General features: G+C 39.1%; 1 protein-coding gene across 1 annotated transcript in view; it reads right to left on the bottom strand.

The window, feature by feature from the left end:
- SSTR3 (somatostatin receptor 3) overlaps positions 1-24179 on the bottom strand; it is a 368714-nt gene that overhangs the window by 70411 nt on the left and 274124 nt on the right. The gene's annotated exons all lie outside the window — the stretch shown is intronic.

Raw genomic sequence — 24179 nt, 5'->3', positions numbered from 1 at the left:
AGGAGAGGGGATGGCATTGTGGTAGAGATTGGTGGCCAGATGATGACCAGCAAAGTCTTTCCAGAAAAAGAAGAACACCCACTTGCATTCCAGACAGCTGATCCTCATGAGTAGACTATAGGAACTGACGTTTTTGCAGTCTGCTCATGAGTTGAGTGACTGGAAGCAGAAGGATTTCAATCAAGCTCACAGCAGTAAGGCAGCATATGGAATAAGTTCTGCATGATCCTTATTTCTTAAACACTTTAAAATGTAACTAATTCAAAGCTAAAAGGAGATTTTCTGAATGGCAGGATAAAAATTCCACTTGATGAGTTGGTATTTTTTCTCAGTAAAAAAGAATGAAGGAAAAAGAAGGGTTTAAAGACACAATAATATGCACTTCTGATCAGAATTAAGGTCACATCTGCTGTTTTGGGTGGTAAGAATTTGACAGTCTGCTTTTGGTTCAAAGTATTTTTCCAAAAATGACAACCCTTAGCAAATTTAGAAGAAAGGAATATGGTTACAAGAATACTGGAAACGTAACTATTTTCCTTATGTAATTTCTACAAATTATATATCTCAAAATGTGAAGTCTTCCTCACTGTCTTTTTAAAATCTTCTTTCTGTGATTGAGTAAACTTGCTGATGTTTGCACTGATAATGAAGAAATATGCAGGTGACTATTTATCAAAACATTTCCCGAGTCCTCATTAGACTGAGATATAATAACTAGGTATGATAACTGTAATATGTACAATCTTAGCACACAATACCTTAACTCTGTTGGACTTTCTCTGCTAAGAGAAAAATTCTGCACTTCTAGTTTATATCTTTAGATCTCATTTAAAAGCATTGCTCAGAATTGCAAATAGATAAACATATTAACAAGGTAAGATGCAATCTAAATTGGTGGTGGGGTTAGGCCCTTCACTCTATATTTCTTATGGCTTCAATTTCAGCTGTAGTATGAATCACAGAATTGAACTGGACATTAAAAACTGTACTGTACAATCCTTTGCTATTGAAGGACACCAGCCAGTGTTTGTACTGAAGAAGAGGCCATCATTTCTTTTTTTAAACAAGTTTTATTGGTTTTTCAGTTAAAATCTACATATTTAGAAAGCATCATGATGACTGGGTAATCAGAGATTCAGTAACAGAGTTTTCAGTACATAATTCAGGTTACATTATCAAAACATCCTTCTCAATTTCCCTTAACATTTCATACAACCAGTTCAAACTAGTAAATTTCTAGAAATAGCATGGTGAGTTGAAAAAATTATCAATTCAATTTCATTGAAATATATCTATTTCCTGTTATTAAAGTTTACCTAATTTTAATTTTAATTATATTATTCAAATTTAGCCTTTAACATCCCAAATAATTTTCACAACCCAAATTTCCCTTATTTCATTACAGCAAAAGCTATAGCATCTAACATGTACGCAGTGGCTGAGTAGCTATGTTCTACCTAATAAACACCGTCTGTTTCACATCCTAATACATCACATGTTACTGACAGGACCACAGCCTATGCTTATCAATCTACAACTATTTATACACAACCAGATTCTGTTTTAAATTTTAGCTAATTCTTAATTCTTAAATAGAATAATCAAATATCTTTTAACATCAAAAGTGGGATCTATAAACCAAATTTCCATTATGTCAGTGCACAAATTATAATGTCTAAAATAAGCCTTAGATACGTAAACACATTCTAGTTCTATCTCATAAACATTTTCTATTTTAGATCCTAATAGATCACCGATTACTGAAAGGATAACCTTTAATGATTCTCTAAGAACTCACTTTTTAAATCTAACTCTGGGTTTCTTTTTTTGCCAATCAGGTTTCCAAACCAAGGCCTTTGAATTGCCAGATAGGTCTCTCTTCTCTCCAATACATATTATTTGAATTGAAGGATGTCATCTAGCCATCAGTGATCTACAAAAACCAAACCATTCATAATCATTATGTTGTTGCCCTGTTAGTTCTAGTCTCTATATTTGCTCTAAAAACTTCATCTTCAGTTCAGTCTGGATTCCTCTTCGGTCTGGGTTCATCTGCTTTAAGTAAAGAGTCTTATCCAATTTTGTAATTAATGCTTGGCTATCCAGGATTTCAGAAAACTGTCTTTGTTGATCTTCCACGTCCTCTATGTTAGCATCACTATCTTGTACATAGTATACTTCTAAAGTTATAGGCTCTTTTGATGGAGTCAAAAGTTGAGTATTAAGTTTTCCCATAGTTTGTTGTTGGTCCTTAAGGTTATTTGCCATAGTGATACCTTGTATTTTTAGAGTTGTCGGTTCTTTGGATAGTTGTTGCTTATATTCCTCTGTCTCAATAGTAATATCTTCCAATTTTGTTATATTCTGAAGTATAAATTCTTTAGTTGCAATCTGGGTTTAAATCTGTGACTTAAGGTTGGCATGAAAATTATTAAATCTGGAGATAGACATCTCAGTGACTCTGTAGATTGTTTCAAGTATGAGGCTATAATCAGGCAAGGTTTGTGGCTGATCCTTCTCCATTTTGTAATAATTATAAATAGTCCTTGGTGGAGGCTATGTTTCAAACAAAAATCAGTAAGAGTCCACCTCCACAAGTCTAAGCCAAATTCATCTCCAGCTGTTTCAGGTTTTTATCTTAATGCCAAGGTCAGTCCAAAATGTAAGCAAGCTTGTTTGCCAATAGTATTCACTAGATGTCCCCAGAATACTTCAAATCCTTTTCAGACAGTATCTTTTTATTTCTTTCTTTTTTGTCCCCTTTTTATTCTAATAGGTAGAATAGTCCATTTCTGTAAATATAGGAACTTTGGGCCAAAAGTAGAAAGGCAGTAAGTCTAATAAATCAGTATAATTTAGTAGAAGGCTGTTTCTTTTCTCTCCCAATGTAGACAAAGGCCTCTCTTAAGGAGGGTGGGGAAAAACTATTCCTTCTCTCTCTCCTCACAGGGGAAAGCAAATTCAAGAAGCTTTTGACAATTAGGAAAACAAGAAGGCAATTCTCACCCAGTTTTCAAGTGCTTTCAAGTGCTTTGTTGTGCTTTTGGCTTCAGCAGGAAACGGCTAAATGATGGGCCATGGGAGTGGCCGATCCTTTCTTCTTCGGTTCAGAGAGTAGCTCCAAGCCGACGGGAGGGCCGCCGCCCTTCTACCGCTGACTGGAGAGACCTCTCCCTCGCTCATCGCCCCTCCAGGGCGACTTTTGACCCCTTTACAGGGGCCTCTCAATGAAGAAATCCAGGTGACATGAGGAGCGAATCCTTTGCATGTCTGGAAGCCAAGAGGCCACCATTTCTAAAACCTTGGTTTCATTACTGTATAGCTTTTATATTTATCTATTCACTTTTCATTAGTTGATCCTAATCTTATCTTCTAATCAAAATATATTTCATTGTCATTATTTCAATGCCTTGGTATATTGCAGGATCCAATCTGAGTCAGTCACCAGAACATTCTGGAGAGAAAAAAGTTCCCTGATGATGGGCACCAGCACGAGTCCAAAAGCTTGGAAGACTAAAACTTTTGTCCCTGTGATCAAGTCAGATTGGATCCTGCAACATTATCCCAGGACATGCATATTTGCCTTTATTCATGACTTAATATATGATCAAAAAGTTCATTAAATCTTTTAAAATTTTAAATAAATATTCAATTTTATTTTTTCTTCATCAAATATAGATTTTTCCTTCCTTCAATAATTTTAGATGTGTATTTTCCTTTTAATCTTTCTATTCATATTTTATATTTCTTTGATTTCTTTGTTCATTACAGGTAGTCCTTGACTTATGACCACAGTTGAACCCAAAATTTATGTTGCTAAGTGAGACATTTGTTAAGTAAGTTTTGCCCCATTTTACAACCTATCTTGCCACAGCTGTTAAGTGATTCACCGCAGGTACGTTAGTAACATGGTTGTTGAGTGAATCTGGCTTCCCCATTGACTTTGCTTCTCAGAAGGTCGCAAAAGGGGATCACGTGACCCTGGGACACCATGATAAATATGAGTCAGTTGAAAAGCATCTGAATTTTGATCACATGACCAGGGGAATGCTGCAATGGTTGCCAGTTTTTTCAGTGCTGTTGTAACTTTGAATGGTCACTAAAGAAACTCAACTTTTAAGTTGAGGATTACCTGTACAAATATTCATAGGCTTCATTATTTGCTAAGCATAATGCTAATCAGTGCTTTTTTTGTAAAAGAAAAAGGTGCCGGAACTCAGACATGTCATATAACCCACCTTGCCTACCCTACAAGGTTCCATCCAAAAAAGGTGCCGGAACTCCGTTCTGAGCGTTCTATGAGAAAAAAAGCCCTGATGCTAATTATGTAATCTTACAATTGACAGTTAGCAGCTAGCAGGCCTCTGACATTGCCAAGGCCGAAAATGGTCTGTTTATTCAAAAGCCAGGACAAAAAACTTATTGCCATCCATGGGTAGAGAAGCCAATTCAGACAGATCTTTCCTTTCTTTTTCCTCGAAGTTTCTCTCGGAGGGGCTTATTTATTGGCACAGCAATCATATGCAAAGGAAAGGAAATCTATAACATTCATCGGCCACTGTGAGAGAATGCAAGGACTCTGTCAAATGGTAATTTACCTGGCAATATTTTATGAGCCAGAAGCACTTTTTCCACCTGACAAGACTGGGAAAGAAATGTACAGCTTGATATCTCAGGGTCACCCTTACAAATCCAAATCTAGTTAGCAGTTATTGAAAACTGTCACTGGCATCTGTGTCCAATTTAATTGGTGGCTTTCAACAGCACGATGGGCAGCCTCTAGTGATGATTGACTGCCTTGTTTTTCTGATGCTGAAAAGCCCAGGGGTTCAGAGAAACAGGATGCAGGTTAGATTAGGGCAGAAGCAGGGTTGTAGCACATTGCAAATAAGATAGGATCATATTCCCAACCCCAGGAAGTTTTCAGACCGTTGCCTTGGTAGTGTTTTTTTTTCCTCCTGTCCTTCAAGGCCATTTCCTATGGCCACTACAAGCCCTTGAATAAAATATTCATAGTTTATGTGAGTAAGTGGACATTTCTATAAGATGCATACATTTGCATGCCGAAGTGAGTGCTTTAATAATAGAAGACCCCTAATCTTCCTTTATATCATCTAGTTATGCCAGCCAAGGCCATAATTTTAATATTAGATAAAGATTCTCTGGATGCAAATGACCAGGCAGTGGCTAATATTTTAGAAAATATACTAATGGAAGAACATTTGATACCCATTTAGTCTCTTCTCAGGAAAGGAATAGCATGTAAAATATTAATAGCATGTAAAAAAATTATTTTTATGTATGTTCTGTTGCAAAATCTTTGTCACCAGACATTTTGGGGAGGTAATGTATCAAACCCCTTCATGGATTACTGCCTTGTCGTGGCGAAGGGGCTTGCGTAATTCAATGAAGCTATGAGCTATGCCGTGCAGGGCCACCCAAGACGGACAGGTCATAGCCGAGAGTTCTGACAAAACGTGATCCACTGGAGAAGGAAATGGCAACCCACTCCAGTATCTTTGCCATGAAAACCCTATGGACAGTACCAAAAGGCAAAACGATATGACGCTGGAAGATGAGCCCCTCAGGTCGGAAGGCGTCCAATATGCTACTGGGGAAGAGCAGAGGGCTAGTACTAGTAGCGCCAGAAAGAATGAAGCGACTGGGCCAAAGCCGAAAGGACGCTCAGCTGTGGATGTGTCTGGTGGTGAAAGGAAAGTCCGATGCTGTAAAGATTTTTTCTCCATAGGAACCTGGAATGTAAGATCCATGAATCAAGGAAAGCTGGACGTGGTCAAACAAGAGATGACAAGACTGAACATCGACATCTTAGGTATCAGCGAACTAAAATGGACAGGAATGGGTGAATTTAATTCAGATGACCATCAGGTATACTACTGCGGGCAAGAATCCCTCAGAAGAAATGGAGTAGCCTTCATAGTCAATAAAAGAGTAGGAAAAGCAATACTGGGATACAATCCTCAAAATGACAGAATGATCTCAGTTCGAATCCAAGGCAAACCATTCAATATCACAGTAGTCCAAGTCTATGCCCCAACCACCAGTGCTGAAGAGGATGAAATTGACCAGTTCTATGAAGCCCTACAGCACCTTATAGAACTAACACCAAAAAATGATGTCCTTATCATCATGGGGGATTGGAATGCTAAAGTAGGAAGCCAAAAGATAACTGGAATAACAGGCAAGTTTGGCCTTGGAGTACAAAATGAAGCAGGGCACAGGCTGATAGAATTTTGTCAAGAGAATACGATGGTCATAGCAAACACTCTTTTCCAACAACCCAAGAGACGGCTTTACACATGGACATCACCAGACGGTCAACACAGAAATCAGATTGACTATATGCTCTGCAGCCAAAGATGGAGAAGCTCTATACAGTCAGTAAAAACAAGACCAGGAGCTGACTGTGGCTCAGATCATGAGCTTCTCCTTGCAAAGTTTAAGCTTAAACTGAAGAAAGTAGGGAAAAGCACTAGGCCAGTCAGGTATGAATTAAATCATATCCCTGTTGAATATACAGTAGAGGTGACAAATAGATTTAAGGAATTAGATCTGATAGACAGAGTGCCTGAAGAACTATGGACAGAGGTTCGCGACATTGTACAACAGGTAGCAACCAAAACCATCCCAAAGAAAAAGAAATGCAAGAAAGCAAAATGGCTGTCTGAGGAAGCTTTGCAAATAGCTGAGGAAAGGAGGGAAGCAAAAGGCAAGGGAGAAAAACATAGATATGCCCAATTGAATGCAGAATTCCAGAGAATAGCTAGAAGAGATAAGAATGCCTTCTTAAATGAACAGTGCAAAGAAATAGAAGAAAACAATAGAATAGGGAGGACCAGAGATCTTTTCAAGAAAATTGGAGAGATGAAGGGAACGTTTAATGCAAAAATGGGCATGATAAAGGACCAAAATGGCAGGGACCTAACAGAGACAGAAGAGATTAAGAAGAGGTGGCAAAATTACACAGAAGAACTATACAAGAATGAGCTTAACGTCCCAGATAATCACAATGAGTTGGTCACTGACCTCGAGCCAGACATCCTAGAATGTGAAGTGAAGTGGGCCTTAGAAAAGCTGAGCAACAACAAAGCTAGTGGAGGTGACAGTATTCCAGCTGAGCTATTCAAAATCTTAAAAGACAGTGCAGTAAAAGTGCTACACTCAATTTGCCAGCAAATTTGGAAAACTCAACAGTGGCCACAGGATTGGAAAAGATCAGTTTACATTCCAATTCCAAAGAAAGGCAGTGCCAAAGAATGTTCAAACTATCGCACCATTGCACTCATTTCTCATGCTAGTAAAGTCATGCTTAAAATCCTACAAGCTAGACTTCAGCAGTATGTGGATCGAGAACTACCAGAAGTACAGGCAGGATTTCGAAGAGGCAGAGGACCTAGAGATCAAATTGCCAACATACGCTGGATCATGGAGAAAGCTAGGGAGTTCCAGAAAAACATCTACTTCTGCTTCATTGACTATGCTAAAGCCTTTGATTGTGTGGATCATAACAAACTGTGGCAACTTCGTAAAGAGATGGGAGTACCAGACCATCTTATTTGTCTCTTGAGAAACCTATATGCGGGTCAAGAAGCAACAGTGAGAACTGGACACGGAACCACTGATTGGTTCAAAATTGGGAAAGGAGTCCGGCAAGGCTGTATACTGTCACCCTGCCTATTTAACTTATATGCAGAGCACATCATGAGAAAGGCAGGGCTAGATGAATCAAAAGTTGGAATTAAGATTGCCGGAAGAAATATCAACAACCTAAGATACGCAGATGATACCACTCTAATGGCAGAAAGTGAAGAAGAACTAAAGAGCCTCTTGTTGCGGGTGAAGAAGGAGAGTGCAAAACTTGGGTTGAAACTTAACATTAAGAAAACCAAGATCATGGCATCTGGCCCTCTCAATTCCTGGCAAATAGATGGGGAAGAAATGGAGGTAGTGACCGATTTTATTTCCCTGGGCTCCAAGATCACTGCAGATGGGGACTGTAGCCAAGAAATTAAAAGACGCTTGCTCCTGGGGAGGAAAGCCATGGCAAATCTAGACAGCACACTAAAAAGCAGAGACATCACCCTGTCAACAAAAGTGCGTATAGTCAAGGCTATGGTCTTCCCAGTTGCAATGTATGGCAGTGAAAGTTGGACCATAAGAAAGGCTGAGCGCCAAAGAATTGAGGCCTTTGAACTATGGTGCTGGAGAAGACTCCTGCGAGTCCCTTGGACTGCAAGGCGATCAAACCGGTCAGTCCTAGAGGAGATAAACCCTGACTGCTCTTTAGAAGGCCAGATCCTGAAGCTAAAACTCAAATACTTTGGCCACCTAATGAGAAGGAAGGACTCACTGGAGAAGAGCCTAATGCTGGGAAAGATCGAGGGCAATAGAAGAAGGGGACGACGGAGAATGAGGTGGCTGGATGGAGTCACTGAAGCTGTAGGCGTGAGCTTAAATGGACTCCAGAAGATGGTAGAGGACAGGAATGCCTGGAGGAACATTGTCCATAGGGTCGCGATGGGTCGGACACGACTTCGCAGCTAACAACAACAACAATGTATCAAACAATAGCAACAATACAAGGGAAATGTTCCAATAATACAGAGTGTCCACTTCTACCCTTTATCATATTTTCTATCAAAAATTTGCTTAGGGAAATTCCAAGCCATCAGCCCTAGTTATTGATAAGGATGTAGTGCCTTTGATATTAGTTCCTTCCCATCTAACATGTTCAGTACAATATTGACCATTTGCCAATTGAGCCCATTCAAAATACATACTTTCACTTAGAACCTCTTAAAGCCTCACAACTATATCAATTGAAAAATTATAATTATGAACAGGAGCAATCTCAAAATTCCATACCAAAAGATATAGTTTTCCAATCTAGGCAAAATAAACAGAACAAGATACAGTACTGTGATTGTTCAACTTGATGAGGAAAGACCAAATGAGGGTCTTTAATAAGATTAATTATTCCCATGGAAAAATGATCAATGGATTTCTGGGGAGTCCTTTTTGAGTGGTGGTTCTGTGGTGCTCTATTAGCTCAGAAAAGGGACAGACACAATTTTTGGATCTGCCACTAAACCTGCTAGCAATCTTGCTGGATCATTTTTCAGGGGAAGAGACAGCCTTAACCAATTCTGCCTCTCCTGGAAAGAGTTGCTCTTTGCTGATGAAAGCAGAGAGGTGACCAAGAGGAACCTCCAGAAGGACTGAAGAGAAAGAGAGGGAGGTTATAAGATCAGAAGATGAAGGGTGGTGAGCCCACCTGTCTAGTCTGCTTAGTCTAGTTTAAAGTCATGAGAGAAGGAGGAAGTTGGGGATAAAAAAGGCACATCACTCCACTCAGGGAGGAAAGTTGCTCAGACAAAGGTGAAAAAAAATGCAAAAATGGTTGTGCAAGCATGGCAATTTCAAAACTTGTGGACTTCAACTCCCAGTATTCTTCAGCTAGCATGACTGGTTGGAGAATTCTGGGAGTTGAAGTCCACAAGTTTTAAAGTTGCTATGCTTGGACAGCCATTTTAAGCATTTTTTAATTTACCTCTAGTTAAAAGATCACTAAAGCTTTACTTTTTAAAAATTCCTCACCTACATGATTTGTTGGGCAGCACCATGATCACTTTCAATAGCATAATCAGCAGCTGTTCCACTCTATCGTTTCAGGATAGCAATTTTACAAACCTTGGTTTTGAGCCACAGTAATAGGTAGATTGTAGCAGAATAGGGACAGGAAAAAAAACACATTAATAGGGCTGTGTGGATGAGCCCCAAGATAGAAAAAAAGAGAGGAAAAGATAAAGTAACATGTTAGAGAATGTTTATGACCCAAGTTATTTTGAGACTTAGCTGTGATGCAGCAGTTGTGAAAAGCAACAATTCCAAGACTTCCCTTTGTTGTTAAAGCTATGGGAGAACAAAAGTGTTTGTACACATGTTAGGAACAAAACAAAACAAAAACAAAATTAGAACTGTGTAAATGTATGTAGGTAGAAACTCCTAGTAACCTTCTCATTGATGTCAGAGAAGAAAAATGAGAGGAAAAGCTGTAATGTGGATTGGGGATAATGAGATGGGTTAATTTTATAAACAGAGAGTTGTGTTCTATCAGGCAGTTTGTGAAATTGCTACTGTGGTTTTATTCAAATCAAGATAGGAATGCTCATGCAATTAAAGGCGCATATCAGACTAGCTCTGTAGAAACTTCTACGTTGCTACCCCTCTGCCTACTTTGAGTGAAATTTAAGATTTCAGACTGGTGTGTGGGGGGGGACACATTTGTTTGGAACAACTATTGGGCAAGTTATGTTAGACATGAGTATTATGAGAAGTTGGAATAACCAAAATATGATAAGTAGGATGGGTAAGGTTCCCTCCCTTGAGTATCATGTACTAAGATGGAGTAACTCAAGTCCCAAATGGGAGCATATAACTTTGCTTTTTGACATTTCAAGCAAATATACTTTCCATGTCCTAATTAAATTATCACTGTTACTATGAGCTATGAGTTGTCATGAAACTCTCAACTTCATTTTTGCAACCAGCAATGCCTCTGATGCAGGATTATGCTACTAAAATTGAAAGCAGAACTCTTTGAACAGTTTTAATTTTAATTATTTTATATTTTAAAAAATATTCTATGTTTTATATGGTTTTATCTTGTTAAATGCACCAAGAGACCTTGATAGCTGGTGAAATAGGACAGAAGACAGGATTTTTTTCTAGGACTTCTGATTCTTAGCAGATATTTAGCAGGTGTCATGGTAACTGAAATTTCCCACTGTCACTATGTTGTGACTTTATGAACATTTTTGTCATCTGACAAAGAAAAACTTATCCATTTCTTTTTCCTGTCCACATAAATAAACTCCCATAACAATAGCCCATCTGTTTCTCTCTCCTTTTATTCTTAGCCACACTCAATAGGATTTCCATGCTATGATTCATACTTTCTGGGCAGACATATGTTTTTTATAGTAAATTTCCACATTCACTTCCTTTCTGTAGAATTTATGGTTTTGAATAACTTGTAGCCTTCCATAACTATTTTCTAATTGTGTATGTCATCTCACCAAGTTTGAGAGATTATTAGGACATCATATTTTTCATCCTGTGTTGAGATTTAAGTTTGTTTTCCTTAATCTGTGCATTGGTGTAGAAATATGAGAACATGAGTGTCACTCACTGTTTCTCAACATCAACCATTTTAAGATGTGTGGACTTCAAGTCGGCGTGCTGTTTGAGGAATTCTGGGAGTTGAAGTCCACACATCTTAAAATGGCTGAGGTTGAGAATATTGCTCTAGTAACTTTGATTCTCTCCAATAATCTCAATCCTATTTCCAGCAATGCCTAGCAGTCTAGTAAAGAGCTGCCTTCTTACCTTGTGGACTAGCTGCCTCTCAGAACTGTTATGAGGACAGGTTTATCACAGTCATACTGTAACCTGTAACATTTACAATAGCAATAAATTTTGGCTACATAACAAACTGAAAAAATATGTTGTTTAAATGAAGACCTGAAGTAGAAGTACTGCTTACTCCATTTTTCTTTGTAATTACAGTCCCGAATGCCAGCTCTCATTTCTAAAATATGGCATTCAGTTCCATTAAGGAAGAAGGGGGGAAGAAAAAAAACCCCAACTGTTTTCTCAATCACTGTAAAGACTAAATATTCACTGACTAAATCACTAAAAACCAGAAATAAGCCTTTCTTACAAGTAGTTAGAAGAGCGACTATGATGCTTGCTTTATATCTTAGCTTCTAGAAGGGCCTCAAGTTATCTCCTATTTTTAAATAGCTTTACTATAATAAAATTCCACTGTAGACCATAAATGGGATGATGAAAAAGTTATCCTCTGACTTCCACACTAGGAGGCCTCAGAGAAATAGCAGCATGATAGGGAGTAGCAGTTCATCTGAACTGATAACTGAAAATTAGCTTTCTTTGCCTGCTTAGCCATCTGTATTATAATTGCCTTTGCTACTTATGTGGCTGGCATGCTTTATTCATTCAGTCTTGACTTACTAAGCTTGCTCTGGTTCATAAGACCAAATTGTTACATTTTCTGGAATTTTCTGAATCAGCTGAGAGCAGCACTACAGCTGGTCCACTGATCAGCTGTTTGGTGGCTAGTGGTATGGCCTCATCAGCGAAAATTGGCTGGCTAAGGTCTAGTTCAGTGACATTATGATGAAAGGTTATGATGAAAGTACATCACATTTAGCTGTGGTATGGCTGTTGAGCATTTTAGACTTGCTTAACTCTATTCCTGGCTTGACATCCCCACCCCATCTGCAACTTGACCAACAGAAGTGTTTTTGAAAGGGTTTTAGCAACTTCGCTCACTAGCAAATGACATATCTAGACACAGGTAGAAAGAAAACAGAACCTGCACTAAAGGCTGGCACATATCCACCTAGACATACTGCTCATGTGAACTTATTGAACAGCTGGGCTTAAGTGTCAGGCTGCATTCATGGACTGGCTTTCTGTCATACTGACATCACTAAGTTTGAACCAGTTAAAAGACATGAGAAAAAGCATTTGATATAAAGACAGCCTCCTAGCAAGTTTGTTTATACCTGGAATACTGCATCCAGTTTTGGTCACCACGATGTAAAAAAGATGTCGAGACTCTAGAAAGGGTACAGAGAAGAGCAACAAAGATGATTGGGGGACTGGAGGCTAAAACATATAGGGAACGGTTGGTGGAATTGGGTATGTGTAGTTTAATGAAGAGAAGGGTGAGGGGTGACATGATAGCACTGTTCCAATATCTCAGGGGCTGCCACAAAGAAGAGGGAGTCAAGCTATTCTCCAAAGCACCTGAAAGCAGGACAAGAAGCAACGGATGGAAACTAGTCAAGGAGAGAAGCAACCTAGAACTAAGGAGAAACTTCCTGACAGTTAGAACAACTAACCAGTGGAACAACCTGCCTCCAGAAGTGGTGAATGCTCCAACACTGGAAGTTTTTAAGAAGAGACTGGACAGCCATTTGCCTGAAATGGTATAGGGTTTCCTGCCTGAGCAGGAGGTTGGACTAGATGACCTCCAAGGTCCCTTCCAACTTCTTCTTCTTCTTCTTCTTCTTCTTCTTCTTCTTCTTCTTCTTCTTCTTCTTCTTCTTCTTCTTCTTCTTCTTCTTCTTCTTCTTCTTCTTCTTCTTCTTCTTCTTCTTCTTCTTCTTATTATTATTATTATTATTATTATTATTATTATTATTATTATTATTATTATTATTATTATTATTATTATTATTATTATTATTATTATTATTATTATTCTTACTGGTTTTCACTTCCACCTTCCATTAAGTTAGCTGCATCCTATATATATATACAATGTGGGATTCCAAAATTTAATTTAGTTTAACTGTTGGTTGCAGCCTGCAAATAATGATTAGTAGGACAAATTTACTTAGAAGAGTGTAATGAAGCTAAGAAGAAAAGGGTGACCAGCAGCAAGACGGATGGACTTAATTGCAGTGGCATTGAGGGCACAGCTGGAAGACTTGAAGGAACAGGTTAGGGACAGATTGTTATGGATAAAATCTATCCATGTGATCACTAAGAGTGGATAATGATTTGACAGCCTATAATCAATCAAAAAAGTAAAACAAAACAAAGGTTAAAAGCTATTCTTTACTGCCATCTATTGATCATTTAGATTTTTACAGTCCAGCTCGCATAGTCCTAATAATAGCCTCATAAAAATACAATTGAGAATTGAGAAAAACAATAAAACAATCCATGTTTACTCTAATCCTACCTTAAAAAATGGATGAAAAGTCCACTCCTGTTTTGTAGAGGGAAAAAAATCATCACCAATGAATGACAGGAAAGGTAATGGGAGAAATGTGGTATCAGGGAAAACAAGGCCAAGGAGTTTGCGTATCAAAACACAGAGAACATTGCAATGGAACAAGCATGATGTAGTAAGTCATGCTTCCCCCAGTACTTCCAGCCAGAATGTCAATAGCAGGACTACGGAGGAAATTACAGAAATTTTGTTCAGCATTACTAAAGAACAGCAGTTATGGAAAGCTATAAACTACTGCTTCGTTTCATAGTCTTCTTTTGACACCAGAATTGATTTGTGAAGGGCAGGGCATGGTGATGGTAATGGTAGGTAAGCATAAGAAGCTGTTCAGTATCACTGCAAAATTATAGATATTCTAGCATTTGCCTTCCCTTGATTTTCCCCCTCTTGTCTGGAAGTTGAAGCAACAGCCAGGGATTTGGGAATAGCTACCATTTCATTTTCTTACTGTGGGTCTGAAGTAGCTTAGTCTTGGAGCATTTGGGGAACAAGACAGGAACCAGCAGTCCTCACTGCTTGGAATTGACCCTTCTTTTGTTCCTACTAATCTCAATTAGGCTGTATACCTTAGGCAAGCTTTTCAAAACTACAGAATAACCTTCATTTTCAGAAGTCTTCCCTCATGCTGGGTGAATTACGCTGGAGATGTTTAGAAACCCTGGGCCTGTAATTAGTTGATCTTAGAAGAAAAGAATTCTGTATATTAACACTGGGACATTTCAGCTACTTTGATGGAGAATGTAATTGCTCTGGGGTATCCAGATAATGAAAAAATCAAAGCGGAAAATGTAATACCTCTTTGTGGGCCAATTTCTACTGGAGACCTTGAACAAGCAGTTAAGTAAACCTTAGTGGATGTCTTCATAAACGACCATCCACTGGCTGATAAAAGCATGAAAAATAAAATGAGATTTCTGTGCCAGGCTAGTGTCAAATATTATCAAATATTATCAAATATTAATACACATAGGCTCAGTCCAAGGGATGGAGGTTGACCAAAAAGGAAGGAAGCTCACACATTGTGCTAAGCTACACTAGACTAAGTTTAATAATTGTAGTCTATAACCCATATCATGATTTAATTTGTTGTCTGAACCTGGCCATTGTGGCTTATTCAGCAAATCATGACCTGAGCTGCATGGGAAGCTATAGCTCTCTCAGGCCTTGTCATTGCTTTCCCTTTTGCCCTCGCTCTTTGGGTTGGGGCAATGGTGGATTTGGGATCCTGAATCTGATTGCCAACTCCAAAAGATGACATGAAAAAACAAAATGTGTGTGTGTGTCTGTGTATGTCTGTGCAAAATAGATGAGCAGGGGTGCAGTGACCTTATTATTTGTTACCTGGGGAATGTAATGGCACAGAATGATTCTCTGAATTCATTGCAGCTGATGTCAGGAGTCTGGCTGACTTAGCCAAGACATCTACGCACAAGCTCATTCTCTCGGACTCAGAAACCACCTTTTACCACAACTACAATATATATACCTGTCTTTCTTTGTTTCTATGTCTCCTTCCTACTTTCTTTGCTGGCTGGGTTTCTTAGAGGAGTCTTCATTTCAAAGGTTACCACATTTTGTTGCTGCTCCTTTCTGCAGGACAAAAATAATCTTGGCGAGAATGTAAAATCAATTTATCTTCCACTTTCTCTCCTTCATTAACATTCATGTGTGACAAAAATAGTACAAAACAGATTCACGCACTCCTGTTTAATAGATGCAGCTTTATACAGAGTTTGATGCCTGCAAACCTCTTCATTTACATCTTAACTTTATAGCTTGACTGAATTTAAGATTTACTTGATAAAGCTAATATGACAGATTTCAGAAGACTTATTTCCAAATTGGTAGACATGCCATTTCAGCCTCTGACACAACTTGTCCCAATCAGTGCACTTAAAAGGGTTGACTTTTGAGATACTTTTAAGTCCACAGTACAGGAACACTGTAAAGGAAAGCTGTGTCAATCTATGGTGGCAAAAAGTCAGAAGTCTGGTAGCAATTTTCCTGTTCATTAAAAGATATAAGCTTTCATGAGCTTATCACTTTTAATAACATATGTTGTACACAAAAAGGATTCTACCACACTCCTGATTTAGTTCAACAACATGAAATCCACAAAGGCCAAAACATTCTTGATTGACCATCCCAAAATTAAATCATGTTTAAGACCAAAACATTATCACTGTATGTCATTGCTAATCCAAATAAGTTGTCACATAGTTTCTGCTGGAGATCTGGTTCTCTCACATCAGATAAATTGAGCAACGGGGCCTATTAACCGATAAGGTTGCTGGCCCTTTCTATATAACAAGACCAAACATGCTGTTATGTACTGGGTAAAACCTGTATATCTTGCATGTGATGCATCTCCCTATGGGGTGGGGGCAGTCTTAAACCACATAGAAAAAAATGGGAAACAGGTTCCTATAGCATTTTACTCAAGGACCTTGTCCTCTGCTGAGCTCAACTATGCCCAGATTGACAAAGAGGCTCTGGCCATAGTTGCTGGAATTAAAAAAAAATTCATGATTATTTATATGGCAGTGATTTCACTGTCTACACTGACAACAAACCTCTGTTGGGACTGTTCACAACAGACAAACAAACTCCCCACATACTATTTCCAAGAATGTTGAGATGGTCTATTTTCCTGTCTGCATACAATTTTAAACTAATTCACAAACCGGGAAAGGAAATGGGCCATACTGATGGCCTCAGCAGACTACCACTGCCACTAATGGATCCAGATCTGGCTCCTGCTGCTAGAATACTGTCCATACAGGACATACCTGAGTTTCCCCTCCATGCAGGGGACATTGCTGCTGAAACTGCCACAGATAAAATACTGTTGTCATGGGTATACACGGGCTGGTTGGAAAAAAATCCAGGCTCTAAATTTCAAAGTTATTTTGTCAGGAGGCATGAGTTGTCTGCACATAAAGGGTGCATTTTATGGGGGAACAGAGTCATAATTCCCACTTCCCTAAGAGACAGGGTCTTACACTCCTTACATGAAGGACATCCAGGCATTGTCAGAATGAAAGCCTTAGCTAGAAGCTACCTTTGGTGGCCTGGCCTTGATAAGGCCATCGAGGGTCAAGTCCATGGTTGTTATACATGTCAGCAATCTAGGCCTGAAACGCCTCAGGTCCCAGTTCACAGGTGGGAGGAAACGCACACTCCCTGGTCTAGGATTCACATAGACTATGCTGGGCCTTTTCGGGGGCAGCTCTTCCTGATAGTAGTGGATAGCCACTCAAAATGGCTGGAAGTAATTTCAGTTCCTAACATGACTACTGCTAGGACCATCAGGTGCTGAGAAAACTCTTTGCAACAATGGGTTGCCTGATGTCTTAGTTTCTGACAATGGGGCCCAGTTCACTGCTGCTGAATTTCAGGCTTTTCTTAGAGCTAATTTCATCAGACATGCAACGTCTGCACCTTTTCATCCATCTTCTAATGGTCAAGCTGAATGCATGGTGAGGACAATGATGGAGGCACTCAAGCGCATTGTCACAGGTGACTGGCATCACAGATTGGCAGATTTCTTACTCTGCTAGCATTCTATGCCCTGCACGGCCACAGGTAAAAGTCCTGCAGAACTACATTGGGAGAGGCGTTTCATTATTAAACTGGACAGGTTGCATCCAGAGTGGCAGCAGAAGCCTCTCGACCAAAACCCCCGAGGGGGCTGCACATGGGCGATTGGGTTTGGGCCGGGAACTATGGTCAGGGGAATTTGTGGGTTCCTGGTCAAATCACCAAGGCATCCAGACCCCTATCTTATGAAGTGGGGTTGGATGGAGGGCGAGTTGTCAGAAGACACATTGATCAGCTCAGGGAAAGCTTTCCAGAATGGCCACTAAGCAAGGACTGCATCATACGTCCCTTCCAAGGTCCTCAAACTTGCGGCCAAGCCAGCCCTCACATGGACTACCAGGACTTTTCCTTCTCAGTGGAGATGGAACCAGAGGGAGAACCGGGGAGCTCAGGAGTGCAACATGGACCCCCTGATTAAACAAGCCAACCAAACTTCAGCAACCGCTGTGCCTACTCTGCCGAACAGACTGACTCTGGGGTGGGCCAACCTGGTGAGGCCAGCTAGAGTGTTTCGAATCCCCTTGACTCTGGAGCACAAAGGGACACAAATCTACCCAGCCCACTGGGTAAGCTGGTAGACCACAAAGTGATGGGAACTCCGAGACGTTCGTCTAGGGCACACAAGCCTCCTTCGTACCTTAAAGATTACATTGTAAAACCAAGAGATATATATTGTTGTAAAACCTGTTGCCACTAAACTACAGAAACTAGTGCTTTGTGTAAACTGCCTATTACTGCAAATGGAAGCCTGATCATTTAGACGTTGTTTAATCTCATTGTATTCCACAGTGATTTTTATTATTTTTATTATTATCACTTTATTGTGTGTGTGTTGATTAATAAGTCTTGACAACTGTCAAGACTAAATGTTGTTGTCATGGTCTGATGTAAGAGGGGAGGGGTGTTATGTACTGGGCTCTTGTGATACACCACGTGGGTTGCTGGAGCAGCTAACGGCTGTCCAGCAACCCAGGCTAACTGTGTCCTGTCCTGCAATTGGCTAGCCCCAGGCGGCAATGGTTGGTTCAAACCTCTTGGTTGCCACCTAGGGGCTAGACTATATATATTGCGGCTGGTTGCAGCCCTGGCTTCAGTACAGTTCCAGCAAGAAATAAAAAGTACGAGTTATCCTGTACTCAGCCTCACGTCGTCATTCCTGCACCAAGAACCCACTATTTAACACATGCCATAAATGTCTCTACAAAGCAGAGCTATTCTTTATTATACATCTGTAAATATAACTCTGTGCATGGAATAATGGACTGGATTCTTATTTCACTCATCTTATATCCTTCCTTCTTAGCCAAGATGAATGATTTATGTTGACTGATTCACCTTGTTGCTTCTCATAAATTAAAAAGCAGGAAATATGGGTCAAGTTCTGAAACCATATTTTATGCTGCTGGAGAAATGTTAGTCCCCCATCTGTTCTCTTTTGTGTAACCTTCTGGTTCCTTTTTTTTTTGCTTCTCTCCCTTCTATACAATTTGTAATCTGCTCAGAAGCTTTCTTTTTTCATAATTCCATCTTTATCTTGGGAATGTTTATCCTAAAAGGAAACTTGGTGGGGGTTTTTTAAAGTCAGAATGTGAAAAACCATATCTAACACAAACAATACAACACATTTTCATCTCATCATCCTGGGAGTCACAGAAGCAAATCTGCCAAACTACTGAAAAGCATCAGAAAATCCCTACCCATGGATGAAGAGACAAGTTATGGTTAGATAAGCTACAGACTGTTACTGATGTTACTGAACTGTGGTGGTCTAGTAACACCCCTCCCCCACCCAAAATGGCTGACCAATTTTCTGTTGAGACAATCTGGGCCACAAAGAAAGAGAAAATGAAGGAGAAGGACAGCCTGTCTGGATAGATTTTGTTAGGCAAGGGTAGAAATCATCCAAAAATCCTGATGCAACTCTAAGCATTTTTTTCTTGTCTCCTTGCTCCCTGTGTTTCGCTTCTCTACAGGGCAAGATGATAGATATATGTGCAAAACTATGTATTATTTCAGAGTTTGGGTATCTTTTTGCAGTTGGAGTCTGGCAGGCTGTCTGAAAGAATCTCAAATAACTTCGCATTAGAACCTGAACATAAAATAAGCACCATTTTTGGAGTTATATACAAGGGAAAAATCCATATACAGTGGCAGAATAAAACAGCATCGTGTTACCAGAACTGGATTGCAGAAATCCTGACAGAGAGAGAGTAGGTTGGGAGGAGGGATCTTGAAGAACTTTAAGAACTATTTCTGACCAGCCATCTTGTGGCTCCCCCATCTTTTCCTTCCCTAGATTCCCATACAGTCCTGTGGGAGCCCAGAATGTATTAGCTTTTTGAGGCAAAGTGTTTGAAGATAGATAATTAGTTGCTGTGGCCTTGAAAGCCCTCTTAAAATTGATTTAAGTGTATATTTGGGTTCTATCTCCTCCCTTTTCATTCAGCAATATGTGCTTCCAGAATGTGCACACTTAGTTTAGTGAATCGCCTATTTCAGGTGTAGGCAGCATTTAGCGTAAGGGTGCCTTTTGACCCTTTTCCTACCAGACTCACTTCCCAGCCTGACTTTTTAGAATGAAAACACTGAAATAAAAAGCTGGCATGTGGCAGTGCAGAGTAGCAACCTTACTCAGTTACTGACTACTTGTTTATGTTGCTTGCTTCTTACATTGAACTCCAAGACTGAATTTCCATGCCAAAAATTTTCCTTTCTGATTAGTACACTTCTTTTATATCTTCCTTTAAGAGAAGGGGAGAGAGAATGCATCTTTTCTAAAGCTTATTCTCTTTCTAGTTTAGTTTCTTCTCTGAAACTGTCTGCCAAAAACTTCCCATCATCCTGAAACCTTTTTTTCATATTGTCTTTCTACCAAAATCAATTTGCTTCAAATTTTCTCTAGCAACGCTCTTCTAAAGGCATTGCATTGTGTAAACCACAGCAATACATGCCACCTTGTATTTTCTGTATCTCTTTTCTGCCATCTAGTGACTGTCCAGATGTCTGTGGCCTGGATATGATAGTCCTAATTGTGTATAATTTCCTACACAGTTAACTGGGACAGTTATAGTCTTATTGGGTGATCTTATTAGGTGACCTACCTAATTTAACAGCTTTGTGGATTCCTACTTGAGTGTGCAATATGGCACTGTATAAGTGGCATATCCCCAACGGGAGCAGGTACATTAATTTTTTTTGAAATAAAATTAATAGAGATTATTAAAGATTTAAAATAGCGCACATTAACTTGCATATCGTATGATTTACTCCACCCATTATTCCAAAATCACAATGAAAGCCTTTCTTCCAGATGATTCTAATTTGGCAGTTTATGTTGGTCTTGTGTGAATTAGTCCTTGCTCAAACTGATGGAAGGCTAATGAAATCTGGAACCCTCCCCACTTTGGAACAGGAGTAGCAATAGCATAAAGTGATGACTTGTTTTGGCCTGGTTCTCTTCTTAGCCTTAGTTTATAATCAATAAAATGGGAATATTGTCAGTGTTCATAGGAATGGAAGGAGAATGAGAGCAGTCACTGGGCACTTATTGGCAAAGTTTACAGAGGTAAGTCAGAGGGATAAGTGAAGAGGCAACTTTCTCTTTTTTATATTGTTATAAGTCTTAGAACATTAGGTTCTATATATAATATGAATTATTTCTATACATTGATGTTTGTACAATCTCTTCAAAATTATCAGCATTCTATTATTTGAATAACTTAGAATATTGAGGAAAGAAAAGAGAAAGAAAAAATCATTCCATCAAGGTTAATTAATATTTAGGATGGCAATATTACAAGTGTAAAATTATTTAGCTTTTTCATCCATTTAAAAATAACGATTAAAAACATCAAATTAATTTTATGTATTAGAGATTTTGATCTTAAGCTGATTACTTATTAAAGTTTCCCTTGTATTGTTATTTAGTTTGTATTGTTATTTAGTGTGTGTGTGTGTGTTTCCTATGAATAAAAGGAAAAAATAGATAAGCAGAGCAAACTTAACAAGAATTTAAAAAGGGAAAGGAAATTATATAAAAAGAGCTGTTGGTTTTTTTTATTCCCCCTCTTTTATATATCTGCCGATCTGTAATATTTGTAGATTTTAGGCCCTCTTAAAACCAGATTGTGAATGATTGCATTTGTATTTGCCTGCTACGTGATATGTTGACATATGGGAACTTCTTAAATTGAGTTAAATTTCTTAGTTAAACCCCTCCTTTCATCAAGAGGCAACTCTCTTGTCAGAACATTTGTACCAAGTTAGGACATTTTCCTACTACCAGTGCATTAAAATACAACTGACTCATATTTGAATCAGTGTGACGCCACTGCCACTGCCTCTGCTAGGTCTGTTGCGTCTGTTCTGAGTTGCTGCTAAATGGAGTTGTCCCGATTGCAGAGACATTATAGACAAGGTGACTGGTTTTCTTATCTCATTCCTCTGTCATCACCATTGAGCAAGTCACTAGCATAGTGGTAAACGTCTACCAATCCAGGTATTGCAACAAAAATGGGTATCCCTAAGTACAACATGGTCATTGACTTTTTGGTTTTTTGCCCTCTTGTCACTCCATTTGGGCATCTCTCAAGTAAAATTAATTAGAAATGAAGAAAGATGTGAAAACAGAGGAGAAATAGCCAAAGAGAGGAAGAAGATAGACCCTGCCATGATAATGAAATAAACTTGGTATAGGAATCTGAATTTGACAGCGGTAGAATAACTACATCTCTTGCTGTATTACGGTATGTAGGCATGGGGTGGAAATGGACAAACATAATTGGAAATAAGCAACAAAAGCTACTGACATCCTTTTTTAAAAAATACACTCAATGAGGAAAATGAGGTTTAATGTTAAAGGTATGTATGTATATATATATATATATATATATATATATATATATATATATATATATATATATATATATATATATATATATATATATACCTTTAACATTAAACCTCATTTTCCTCATTGAGTGTATTTATGTATTTATGCATGCCAATAGAGAGAGCAAAAGAATGCTGGCTAGTGAGCATAAAGCAAGCGATTGGTCTGTACTCCCCAAATACACTTTTGATTGCTTCTGACAATGAGGCAGTTGACAAAATATTCTAGATTTAACCTATCTTGTAACTGTGGTGGGGATGGCATTGTCATAAAGAGTATCCCTTTTGGTATCCTTTAAGGGGTACATCTAATGACAGCTTCAGTGTTTCACTCATAGCTTGGGATAAGATGAACAAAACAGAACAGTGATGTTCTCACGGCAATATTATGTTGGGGGCAATATTGAACTCTAAGGTTTAGAAGAAATGCAAAACGTCACAAGGATGGTGTGTGGTTTTGATACAGTCACAATTCCAAGAAAAATGAATTCCAGCTTCATGGTCTCTCCTCATGCATACATATAACATAAGTAAATGTTTAAAATAGCCATTAAATTTGTAGAAGTAGATTTTATGCTGTGCTGTAATATCCTTACACTATTACCAAATTCATATTGCCCATCCCTTCCTTCTCTTTTCTCTTCTATATTCATGCTCCAGAGTAGGATTGCTATTGCTATTGCTTAGCAGTAAGATCAGTAGATTCAAGATGTGAAAGGTTGCATCATTTTGTAGTTCACCTTCTATGATTACTGCATGTGAACACCATATCTTCACATGATTCTGTTTCTAGTAAATGCATGAATAAACCACTGGATTATTATTTATATAGATCTCATCAGCTGGATAGTTTCTTCTGTCTGATTCTCCTATGAAGTACATGCCCTGATCTCATTTTCAGACACAATAATTCATGCACAGGTTTCTCTGGGCATCTCCTAGTCTGCAATCCTACAAAATTAAGGTTCTCCATGATCTGCAATGATGTTCTATAACAGGGGTGTCAAACTCAATTTCATTGAGGGCCACATCAGCATTGCGGTTGCCCTCAAGGGGCCGGGTGGGTATGGCCAGGGTGGGCGTAGCCTACTGGGTGGGCATGGCTAGAGTGCGTATGGCCTACTGGGTGGGCGTGGCCAGCTCTACATCGTTCGCATCAAGGGTGCCTATGGGGGCCTGGGCAGGAGTGGGACAGATCTGAGGGTCTCTGGCAGGAGGAGGGTCTCTGGGCCAGGGCCAAGGCAGTGGGGGCCGTTCCCTCCCTGTTTCCAGGATGGCTTCGCGGGCCACATGAAACCACTTCGTGGGCCGGATCCGGCCCCCGGGCCTTGTGTTTGACATGTCTGTTCTATAAGTCATATCATTGAATAAGTTATAGAGAAGAGGAGGAAGACAGGTGATGTGAAAATATGATTCTGTTGCAGAGCTACCTGTCCCCACTCTATTACTACTCTATCTGTTTTGTAGAAATAATAACAATAGTTTACTTTAAGACAGTATTGCCTGTTTTTATTCAGTGATGCATACATTGCTTGTCAGCTGCTTTGTGAGACTGCAGTTCTGAAAAGCAGAAGATCAATAAACAAATAAGTAAACAAAGAAAACTAAGCAGTTCAAAGGTGATGTGAGAATTCAGAATGTGGCACATAAAGCTAAAACTCGATGGAAAACTCATTTCAGTTGTAGCTTGCTCTCATGGAGTTTCTTTTAAGGAAAAGATATTTTAGACATGAGCATGTTTGTCATGCCTTATATTCTGTTTCAAAAGGTTGCTTTCAGTTGCACTTCCTCAAATGGCCAAGGGTGGAGAGAACTAAGAGAAAGCATATTTCCGGAAAGT

This window comes from Vipera berus, assembly GCF_964194415.1.
Source record: "Vipera berus genome assembly, chromosome: 6".
NCBI classification, from domain to species: Eukaryota; Metazoa; Chordata; class Lepidosauria; order Squamata; family Viperidae; genus Vipera; species Vipera berus.
This window is presented reverse-complemented; position numbering and strand designations above follow the sequence as displayed.